Here is an 11,701-nt window from a genome sequence, read left to right on the forward strand (position 1 = left end):
GTTCTCCCTCACTGTGGTATCTCTTTTAACTGTATTAGTGAGCTTGGCTCCCACCATATGCCTCTAATTGACATTCAAAGGAACCGAATTGTGTTCTTCATTTGGTTGCAAAGTAAATATTTTGCCGGTCTTCATGAGCTCTCCAGGATCTCTCCCACCTGAGTCTGAAACATGAGGTAATTAGGAGAATGGGTTGAACGATGAGTCATCAAATGGGCAAGACAAGAGTCGGTGCACATTAAGCTGACAAAATGGAGAAGCCGGGGCCCTGTAGCCCCTGTAAAACCCTGGGCACAATGAATAGTGGCGCGCACAATTAAATACCTAATGCCCGGGAGAAGGCCGAGTGGGAGGAGAGAGCCAGGGAGGAAACTCAAGCACAATTAGACAGCAAGTCCTCCTTCTTCCTGGGAAGTGTGATGGAGAAAGCGCAGGCACTCAGCAGGTACTCTCAGGAGCTACAGCACCTTGCTCAAAACGTTGCCTGAGGAGGATCACCAGGAGTCCCAGGCCAGCCTGGGTTATAGATGCTCTGTCTCAAAACAAAACGATCTTTACGATAAACAGAGATCCAGGCTCCCGCTGGCGTCATGGCCCATAGGTATCCACAGGATCCGTTTCTCTCATCGGCACAAAGACCACATGAGATAATTGCCCAGTCTTCCCTTAGAGCTCTCACGCTGTGGCTTTGGACTGGCTGCTATGTGTGCCAGAGGCACTCCGTGTATGGCTGCACAGATTCTCTGTTTTCTGCTTCTGTTGTCCGGGAAGTGGGCAGTACGGGAATATCTTCTCTGGGTGAGTGGGCTTCCTCTCCTCCCACCAGACTTTGACAACAGAGACCAAGAAGAGCATCCACAGTTGCCTTGGGGTTCTGGTGCTAGTCGTGGCCACACCTGGGGATAATCTGGGGTGCCCAAATCTACAGATATTTCTTTCTATGTTTGCAGGCTAGAGTCTCTTGAAGCAGGGTCCTCCTGTGCTTCCTTCTTTGTTTCTTTCTCTTTTTACTCTCTCATCCATCCCCCTATCCCCTTTCCCTACTTCCCCCTCCTCTTTCCTACCTACCTTTTCTTCTCTTATTCTTTTTTGTAAGAATCTTCCTATATACACTAGGTTGGCCTTGAACTCTTGATCTTCCTGTCTCAGCCTCCTGAGACTTTGATTATAGCTGTGCACGACCAAACTCGTTGTCTAAGATTTCTGTTTTGTTTGTGACTCCATCCCCAGACTCATTAGGAGCCTGATGCTCCATCACCTACCTCATCATCTACCCCAGGCCAGGCCTTGTCACATCCTTTCAGATGCCACTTGCTGTCCTGGTTAAGGAATCTCTCAATTATGTCATTGTTTCTACAGAAGAGGGCTGAGGCTGAGAGGTGGTAAGGTTTCAGAAGATCATGTGATCATGTTCCAAAAAAGCTCACACCTGAACCTGGGTCTCTGGTTCTTGTGCTTCTGCTCTTAAGCCGCTGGAGATAAGGCCATGGCTTTCTGCTTTACAGGGTAAAGAGGTCATTTTGGTTAACTAAGGGTAAAGAAAAACAAGGTTCCTCATGGTTTGGTATTCTGGACAATAGCATTTCTGGGCTTGCGTTTACACCAGGAAAGTTCTAGATTGTTGAATGGTGTCCCAGGGGGGAAAACACCTGAACAATAACAACAACAAAAGAGAGCGTCTGTCACATCTTTTGACACCCTGTCTTGGGAGACTGCATACAGTCTGCACATTACTTAACAAAGGGTGGGAAGAACCTTGCCTTAAAGAACTGGGTAGTGCAGACTTCACTAAGTCTTTACGTCTTCAGCGCCTCTCCTTCCACCCCATCGGGGACCTATTAATAGATGATAAGATGCCGCCGCGCTACTTACAGTTCTGTGATTTGGAGACAGCCTGGCATGTACTATCATGGGGTAAAAATAGAAAGCTCCATGAAATGCAAACACACTCATGTTCACACACAGATGCTCTCCTGACAAATCTGACCTTGATTGATAGGGTTGGAATCCATTCAACATTTCAAAACAGGGCTGAAGGGAATCCTTAAAGAAGGCACTAATAGAAAACTTTCACCGAAGACATGAAGAATGTAGAGAATCCTAACTCACCTTGAGACAAGCCATATGAAGCCCATTTCACAAAAGCAATCTCAGGTCATCAACAATGTTCCAAGTACAGTCAGCTGGTGGGCTCTGCTTAGCACAGCAGACCCAGGTCTCAGTGAGCTGAGCTTGGCACACTGATGGCCCCAAGGTTGGTAGGTTTGTGTCTATTCTTAGATACTTTGTATCGCCCGAGAGTGATATTACTGTCTTATCTTTGGCTGACTACACGTTCATTGAACACATACTTTGTTCCAAGTGTTGGAGACATAAGCAGTGATTGGTGAGGATAAACATCTCGCCCCCTGGAAGCTCTGTCCTTGTGAAATCTGTATTCTGGTGACTTAACCTTATCCACAGAGTCAATCCCTTCCTGAGATCATACCTGGAAGACCCTCAAAAAGAAAGGTGGGGTCTTCCCACTTGCCCTGAGTCTTACCTCTCATTGGCTTGGATAGACCTTCCTGATGTAACAACCTATCATGTCCCAGGCCCCTTTGATCCTGATCCATCTCTTGCTCTCTGTTTCATGGACTTTTGGGCTCAATTCTATCCCCTACTCCTGGCTGAGCCATTCATCCAATTGATCCTAATACTTGCTTGGTGATATCTCAGGACTATGTCCCTGGAACAAAGCTGAATAGGAGCTTGTCTTGGCTCTCAAGGCCCAGAGTGGACTGAAACCTGTATATCCGTGGGTGAGGGGCTGAGTCTGCTGAGGGAAGCCAATGTAGAACAGAGGCAGGCTTGCAGGAGGAACTCTCACCAGTCTGTGTCTTAGGGGATGGGGAAGGGCAAGTGGGTGGATGAGAGGGGAAAATAACCTCAGAAATTGGAAGCTGGAGGTGAGAGGAAGTAAATAGGGTGAGATCACAGCTTGTCCCGCCCCCTTAGATTAACAAGTGGCAGCTGCTACATTCTACCCATCACAGGGACACAGTTTAGGGAAAGAACACAATAGGTGTGTGTGGAGGGTCTTAGATGGGGGTCGGGGTGACTCTCCTCTTTATATCTGCTTTGGGTCTGAGACCTGCATCCAGGCGGACAGGAAAAACAGCAAATGTCATGATATTGGTGGGACTCAGGGAGCTAGCTAATTCAAAGTTCTAAAATGAACTTGTCCTCCCAGCTTATAGAGGGCAATAGGGTATAAACAGCCGGGGCAGCAAGTGGAGGGAGGGACGAGTAACCAGGGTAGCAATGGGGTGGAGATATGTGACCAAGACAACAAAGGGGGAGGATGAGTGGCCAGGGCAGCAATAGGGGTGTGTGAATGACCAGTGCAGCAATGGGGGAGAGGGGTTACCAGCCAGGGCCACAGACTTAGGCACTTTGGTCTCCTTGGGAGGAGATGAGCTTAGATTCTCCAGAGCGTGAAGAAGAAGAAGGAGCCTGGAAGGGTTGGCTCCATACATGTGTGTACTGTAAGGAGATGGTGGTAATCAGGACAACCGTGGGAGACGAGAGGAAGACACCATTTCCCTGTGATATCGGTAAGTCGATCTTTATCAAGCTCTTTAGAGGTGAAGTATATAGGATTTTTAAAAATTAGCCCAGAAATCTAAGTGGGGGAAGAGATTAAAAAAAAAAAAGAAGAAGAAGATTGTCACAATGATCATTGTTGACTGGGGATGTGGCACAATGGGGAGAGTTTTCCTAGCATGTATGAAAATCCTGGGTTCCATCTCTGACACTGGGAATGGAGGAACAGGCTTCTAATGACAGCAATCAGGAGATGGAGGCAGGAGGACCAAAACTTCCCGACCTGCGTTCATTTCATAGTGAGTTCAAAACTAGCCTAGGGTATGCGAGACATTGTCTCGAACCAAAAAAAAAAAAAACAACCAAAAAACCAAAAAACAAAAACAAAACAAACAAACAAACAAAAGGGTGATTATTGAAGCCAAATAAGGGGCCACATTGGTCATACAGCTTCTGTTTGAGCATGTGAAACTCTTTATAATAAGAGCATTTTAAGCTTTGTGGGAAAAAAAAAACAGTAAGTGCTGAGTAAAAAGAAGTCTGTCTATGTTGATAGCTCTTCTTTTATTGGGCCCCTGCTAGACCACAGCTACAGAGTCAATGACCTTGGCTGCATTAGCTCAGTCTCACCATGCTTTCAAAACCACACACCCTTCTCCTCAAAGACGACCGAAAGCAAATCTACCCACATAATTACACCGATTAGTTACTTACACCTCGTCAAATGGCACTTCCCCAGTACCTCGTAAGACACACGCATGCACATTCTACGAAATGCAAAAGAAGGATAAAATTAAGTTGGGATCCATAATATTTAATGCCCTGCTAATTGTGGTAGATTTGTCCTATCGTTAGTGGCTATCTCCAGGCTATTCTCTACCTTTGCACGTAGAGAAAAATGTGTCATTAAGGAGAGTGGGTGTGAATCTATATTTTAAACTGTCTGTGCATAATTTCCCTGGGTGGGTGGTTAACACTGTTCTGTCAGCTCAATGCCAACAGTAAAGACAGTAAAGAACTCGAACAGAAAAGGAAGACAGGCAGGTGCCATACTTTTTATATCTACTTGTTTGAATGGTAGATTCTTTGTGTGTGTGTGTGTGTGTTATACATATGTGTGCATGCATATATGTATGCATGTGTGTGTATACATATATGTACATGTGTGTATGTTTGCATGCATGTGTGTATACATGTATGTGCATGTATGTATATTTGCATGCCTTTGTGTGCATGTGTGTGTATACATGTATGTGCACATATGTGTGTCACAGCATGCATGTGAAGGTCAGAGGGCATTTCTGAGCAGTTGGTTGATTCTCCCCTTCCCTCATGTTCACGTAGGGTCTTTCTCACCATTGCTGCCATGATGCATCCTCCAGGTTAGCTGGCCTTGCTGTGTGCGGGAGCCTCTTGAAGCTCTTCCTCCTGTCTCACGGTTGGAGTGCTGGGACCACAGCTGCAAGCTCTCACATTGAACGTCTACATGGTGAATCTGTGCTCAGGGTCGTCAGGCTGCAGTATAGCACCTGCTTTTACTCACTGAGCCATCTCCCGGGTACTGCCCCGTGCATTCTAAACGGGAATGCTCTTAAGTCACAAAGCTGGGCGTCATTAATTCCTGAGTTCATTTGCTGGACACACACAAAACTGCCACCACAGACAGTTCCTTAGGATTGTGAGGTACATTAAACAATTAACAATAGACACTTTGATACTCTGTCCTGGAACCCCAGAGGTGTCACCTTAAACCTATCATTGGAGGATGTAGCTTGTTCTCCCTACTTTGAGGCCTATGATGCCTTAGTTTTGATCACCAACTTGATTGGTTTAAGAAACACCTAGGGCATTGGTGTGGTATGTGTAAGGCCCTGTCTGTATGGACTGTTCCAGAGGGGTTAACAGGGAATGAAAGACCTGCCTTAGATAGAGATAGCCCCATGGTTTATGTCCTGGACTGAGTCAAAAGCCAGCTGAGCCTAGTGTGTAGAGACCTCTGCTTCCACTGAGCTGTGAACCAGCAGCCTTCAACACCGGGTTTTCCCCACCACAATGGATGGTGTGAGAGAGCTAAATAAAACAGTCCCTCTGTGAAGGGCATCCTGTTGGGAATTTGGGGATGCACTACCAGGAGGAAAGGAGTTAACACAGTCCTTTCTATTTGACATAGAGTCTTTAAATAGTACTGTTCTCTGGTTGATCGATTAGGCACACTTTACTCAAAGGACATCGCTGTCATTAGGTAGGATGGGGTCAGACTTAGGATTACTGGACAGACCAGACCGTTCCTGCCTCCAGAATTACAGTGCTAATTACCATCTTTGGTGTTGGCTGTGAATTGGACGGGGAGCAGACCCGTGAACTCTCTGTCTGAGAGGGCAGAGGGTGAGAGGCCAAAGAAACTTTCATATAGTCAGGCTAGTGCCAGGCTGTGGCTGACTCCAGGCTCTAGCTGTCTGTGAGTCTCAGCTCATCCTACTGCATCACGGGGAAATGGTTCTCTCTCCAAAGTCTGGGTCTTCCTGTTTCTATAATAGAGCCGATGGGAATACCCATCTAGTGTTCCATCTATGTCAGAATGAGATTGGAGGACAGACATTACCTTTAATTCTGTTCTGTGTGGAGGGGGTAATGGTGTGGAATAGGCTGGCATACCCAAGCCTCGAGGATACTCTTCAGTCTCAACATAACTCACACAGTGATGGATAAACGGACCGGTCACCCCGGTGACTCATGACATCCCCACACATCCCATGCTTGGTCTCACCTTTCCCCTGGGACGAAGCTGCCCCTGGTCTCTCTCCATGTTTCCACTGGCATCGGTCAGTCCCTCACCTTATTTGAATCTTGTCCAGCTCTATCTGCAGAGGCTGTGTCCCTGTGGTTCTCCTCCTGTCAACAGCAATAAAAACTGGGCTCATCCATTCTAACTCTCTAGTCGAGAAGCCCAGAGAGGAAAAGGGCAGCGTGGACAGAGCTTCCAAATTTATGAGACGGGGACATAAATAATATCTGCATTTTGAGGGTAGAAGCAGGCCTGGAATTTTTGCAAAGGTTTTCTAACACACAGCATATTTTAATGCCATATGTAAGCTCGGCGGCCGAACAGCTCTCTCTAGATGCCAGAGCACTGCTGTTTAAAAAAAAGAGAGAGAGAGAGAGAGAAGAAAATGATCCAAACAGGCTACAAATTCAAACAGGAGAAAATATTTTAGATGGTTCATAGGAAGGAAGGGCTGTTAGTCATAAAGGCCAAGGGAAACAACCATGCCCAGAGCAGACCACCCCCAACCCCGAGGAGGCCCTGATTTGCTAGACATTTATGATATATCCCAGCCTGTGTCAAATGTCCCATCCATCACATCATTGAAAACTCATAGTGGCCTCCCTAACACTTAGAATGCCAAAATGGAACAGTGTATAAGCGAATTGCAGTAATCGGAGGAGAGTTTGTTTTGTAAACAATTTACAAAAAGTTACAGATTTATAGAAACCCCAAGATGAACAACAGGAAACGGCCACCTAGATCCCTTCTCTAGGTGGACAGTGATGTGCAGAGATGTGAGGAGAAACCTAGGGATGAAGATCCCGGCAAGAGCTTAACTAGTTTCCTTCTATTGCCAAGGAAACTGAGGCTCAAACAAATTAACCATCTTCCTCAGACACACACAGATTGCGAAGTTTGCAAACCTGAGTCTGTTTGATCTCAACACCAGATCTTTGAAAAAAAAAATCACAGTGCATTCAGACTCACAGACTGGAAGTCTCTCAGAGGAGAAGGATGGAGGTTTGCAAGTGAACCCCCTAGGAATTCTAGGAAAACTACCCTGCTTGGGGCAGTTTTGACGCTGGGAAAAGGAAATGTACCATGACCCCTATGTTGCATTATGTCTCAGACAGACACTCAAGGACTTGGAAGGTGGTACAGGCATTCTTTCAAAACCACTGATGCCCAGCGGAAAGGACCACTGAGGATGGATCGTAGGAATATCAGATGCTTAGGATCTGATACCATGTAGCAACCAGGTAGCTTATCCTTCTCATTGTAGCATCCCAGTCATTCAGGAGTGCACAGCTCAGGAGTGTTAAGTATCTGTCAAGAAATGGAAGCCATGGGCACGCCCATCAACAGATGAATGTATAAAGAGAGTAGGAAATATACAGATAATGGGCTTAAGGAAGGAACGAGATTGAACCACACTACAGCACAAGAGACCCTCAGTGGTCTTGGGTCAAGTCCAATTACGTTAAAAAGTCATCAAAGGACAAATGTCACGTGACCCAGGTTGCTTGTAAGGTCTGTCATGGTCCTTCCTAGAAAGTTTCAGTTGTTTGAGACTTCCAGATCCACATCCGAGTCACCTCCTCAACGCCCCCTCCCCTCACTCCAGTGAGCCTTCTCCTGGGAAGACAGTCCATCTCTCTCTTTTTCCCCTCCAACTGCCTTCAGAGCAAATAGCTTCTAGTTTCTCTGTCTAGAGCAAATAGCTTCTAGTTTCTCTGTCTCTTATTTCAGATGACCTTCAGATGTTTCCTCCTTGGTTGAGTCTTTTGCAGCAAGGTGGTGCTCAGAACTAAGCCCTGCGTGGTAGGTAGTAGAATGAGCCTTCTCTACTGCCGGGTCTTATCCTTTTAGAGAGGCATTGAACCCTATCTGTCTTGACCAGCAGCAGTTTTAGACTTTCCCTGTGACATCTCCCTGGGCCTCCATGAGAACGGCTGAGTTCTGTGTTCAACCACAGGATACTGAAGCCATCTGGCAGCCTGGCCTCAGTTTCCCTGTTTTTCAATCTTGTGTCATTTGCTATTTGTGCGTTTACAAATGTCCACCAAGCACCTAAGCCTTTTTGTTGTAGAACTGAGAAGGCTCTTGGGAAATCACAAAGACCAGAACCAGGCTCAGTGCTGGTGAGATCCTTCATGCTCTCCTTCCTGACCAGCTGCCTAGATTACATTTTCCAGCTTCCTTTACGTTTATTTAGGTGGAGTTGCATTCAGGCTGCTGTCACAGAAGGGGTGACATCACGGGCATAGCCATTTGTCTTCCGTACACAACTCTTCATTTGTCCTCCTTCCTCAGCTGATGGTCAAGTTCGGGAGACTCAGAGAATATCCCCCAGTCCCACACAGATGGCAGAGTCATTCAGTAGAACTCTGGGTACCAAGTCACCTCTGGGAAGGCTGCATTTGCACATCTAATGGCATTTTCATGGAGTAACAACAAAAACAAAACTCCATTCTGGTGGGTTAAACTTCTTTGGTTTAAAAAAAAAAAGTCTTAAAAACACAACATGGGGCTAGGGAGGTGGCTCAGTGCTTACTGTTCTTATACAGGACCTGCATTAGGTTCCCAGAAAACATGGTGGACAGCTTACAACTGCCCATAATTCCAGTTTTGGGGCATCTGACACTCCTTTTTTGTGTCTGAACCTCTCTCTCTCTCTCTCTCTCTCTGTGTGTGTGTCAGCCTCTCTCTCTCTGTATGTGTGTGTATAAGCCTCTCTCTCTCTCTCTCTCTGTGTGTGTGTGTGTGTGTGCGTGTGTGCACACACATGAATAAAAATGAGTCTTATGCCACCTTGATTTTGTAGTTTGTCACCCCCCCCACAGACACACAGAAATCCGTGCCCTTTGGAGTGTATAGTCTACAGACATCCCAGATGTCAAATGAGCAGCCCACAGTGTACACTGGAGGATATTCCAGGGAGAATAGCTTGCTATTATGAGAAGGCACTAAGGTGGGAGTTGCCTTGGGCAGGGAGGTCAGAGGGTCTGAAGCACAGGCAGTACCTGTGTCCCCACAGTGTCCCCATCCTCCTCATATCAGGCAGGTACTCATGGCCACCCTTTCTGTTCCCCACCCCTCCTTTCTGCTCTCCCATACTTCTCTATTCTCCCACCCCCATCCTTCCTTTTGCTATCAAGTTAAGACAAAACAAAAAACCAAACAAACCGAACCAAACAAAACAGCAACAAAATACCCCAAACTGGGCCCCAGCAAACAAACAAACAAACGCCCACATCCTTAAGGGAATCCCAGGCTGGCTGACAAAGGAGCTCTCACCAACAAACTTGTCAGGTTGAGGAAGATGAGTGTGAATCTATGGTCTCAAAATAAGGTGTCTCTGTCATTACTTGTCAGCCGCTCCTTAGCAGTAGCCAAAGGTACACCGTTCAGCATTAACTCAGAGCCTCGCTTTCAGTTGCTAACACCACACTCCTGAGCGTTGGGATGCCGGTCCCATCTCATGCATTTGAAGATGAGAGAAGATAGCCCAATTTGCAATGTCTTCTTTCTAGCTGGGGATCGAACTCGGCGTCCAGCACATGCTAGCCAAGCATCCTATAGAGCCGTATCCCCAGTCCCACACTGCCCTTCTGTCTCCAGAAAGCAAAACTGCTTCAGGAATTCACTGCACGGACACAGAAATCAGCTTTAAAGAACTCCTGCTGGCTAAGTGGCAACAATTTGAGCATCAGTAATTGGAAAAGAGTAGCAATAATTGCGTTTAATTGGGACAAGTGAAGTCTATGAAAAGCTATGAGTTAATAGCGAAAGTGACCATAAAGTATGCAGTTTTTATACTGGAAAGTTAAAAATGATAAGATACACTTGGGGATTCCGTGGATGTTAGCAAATAAGGGGAGTTGGGGCCTGTGATTTTTTCATGGTAAAATAACAAGTGCCCGCCTACCCTGCAGGCACTACACCAACCTAGCCCAATAACCTGGCAACAGGCACCAAGCTCAGCACCATTCCACCAATCCTGTTTTGCAAATTGTCAGAGAGGTTTCATGACCTTCTCGAGGCCAAACAGATTCTGAGTGAGGGAACCCAAGATCTGAATTCTGGGCTGGCTCCAGGATCTGCCCTTACCATGAGATTGTTCCAGAATCCCCCCCCATATAATTAGTGATTTTTTTTGTTTTATCATGTAGTTTTTTAGTGTTTGTATGTGTGTATGTCTCGTGTGTGTGTGTATGTGTGTGCGTGAGTGTGTGTGCATTCACACACGTGTGTATGTGTGTGCGTGTGTGTACGTTTGCTACAGTGGAAACCAACCAGATCAGTTCTCTCCTTCTATCATGTGGCTCCCAGGGATGAAACTAAGTCATCAGATTCAGATGTAAGTGCCTTTACCCACTGAGTCATCTCACTGGCTGAGATTATTGTTATTAATATTAGCAGTAGTAGTAATAGTATTTGTACAAAATGGAAAACTATACTTACATGCGAATAATTAAGAAAGAATAAACTAGCCACGCATACGTTAATTCTAAAAATACCAGCTCAGATGATGTTCAAAGTTCAAGCCCGATTGGTCAGGGCTGATGGGTACGTTCAGGCAGCCAACTGAAAGGAGGGCACAGCTCAGTGTTGCAAAACCATTAATTAGCCAAGAATCCTGGAGAGATGCAGGGAGGACGCAGCTCCAACTGCTCATCTCCTAGGAGATGGAGCCTCCCGAAAGCTGTACGGATTATAATAAGATATGAGGAGAAATGTGTGAGCTTTTAATAACGCTAACAGACAAGATCAATAACGTAAAACAACATCACGAGGGGCTCAGCGGTAGAACAACAGCCCAGCAAGATGTTCATGCACACAGCTGGCAGCGAGATTCCCAGAAGCCCCAGAGGCAAACCCTTGTGGAGGGTACGTCTGTAAATTGTACTGGGAGGCTGTGTTGAATGGGTACTACTCATTCTGATAGTCTGCAGTCCTGTAGGGGCTCTTCAGAGAAGAACCTTTGATTAGGTGTGGCATGTAATAACCCCCAACCAGAGGGCTGGAGAGAAGGTCCCGTGGGTAAGATGCTTGCTTCCCAAGCATGAGGGTTTGAATTTGGATTTCCAGCATCCATGTAAAAATCTGTGTGTAGTAGTCTACACCCATAATCCCAGGACCAAGGAGGCAGAAAGCTGTTGGGGTGGACATCTGATGTCAGACACACACACACACACACACACACACACACACACACACGTATGTACATGCATGCATGTACATGCACACATGCACTAACCCAAACCATGAAAACTATCAAACAGCTACAGTGAAAACTTGGCAAGAAATAAAAACAAGTGTACAAAACCTACAAGGTGGTACTTGGCA

Source organism: Grammomys surdaster, unplaced genomic scaffold (genome assembly GCF_004785775.1).
Source record: "Grammomys surdaster isolate TR1022 unplaced genomic scaffold, NIH_TR_1.0 128, whole genome shotgun sequence".
Classification (NCBI taxonomy): domain Eukaryota; kingdom Metazoa; phylum Chordata; class Mammalia; order Rodentia; family Muridae; genus Grammomys; species Grammomys surdaster.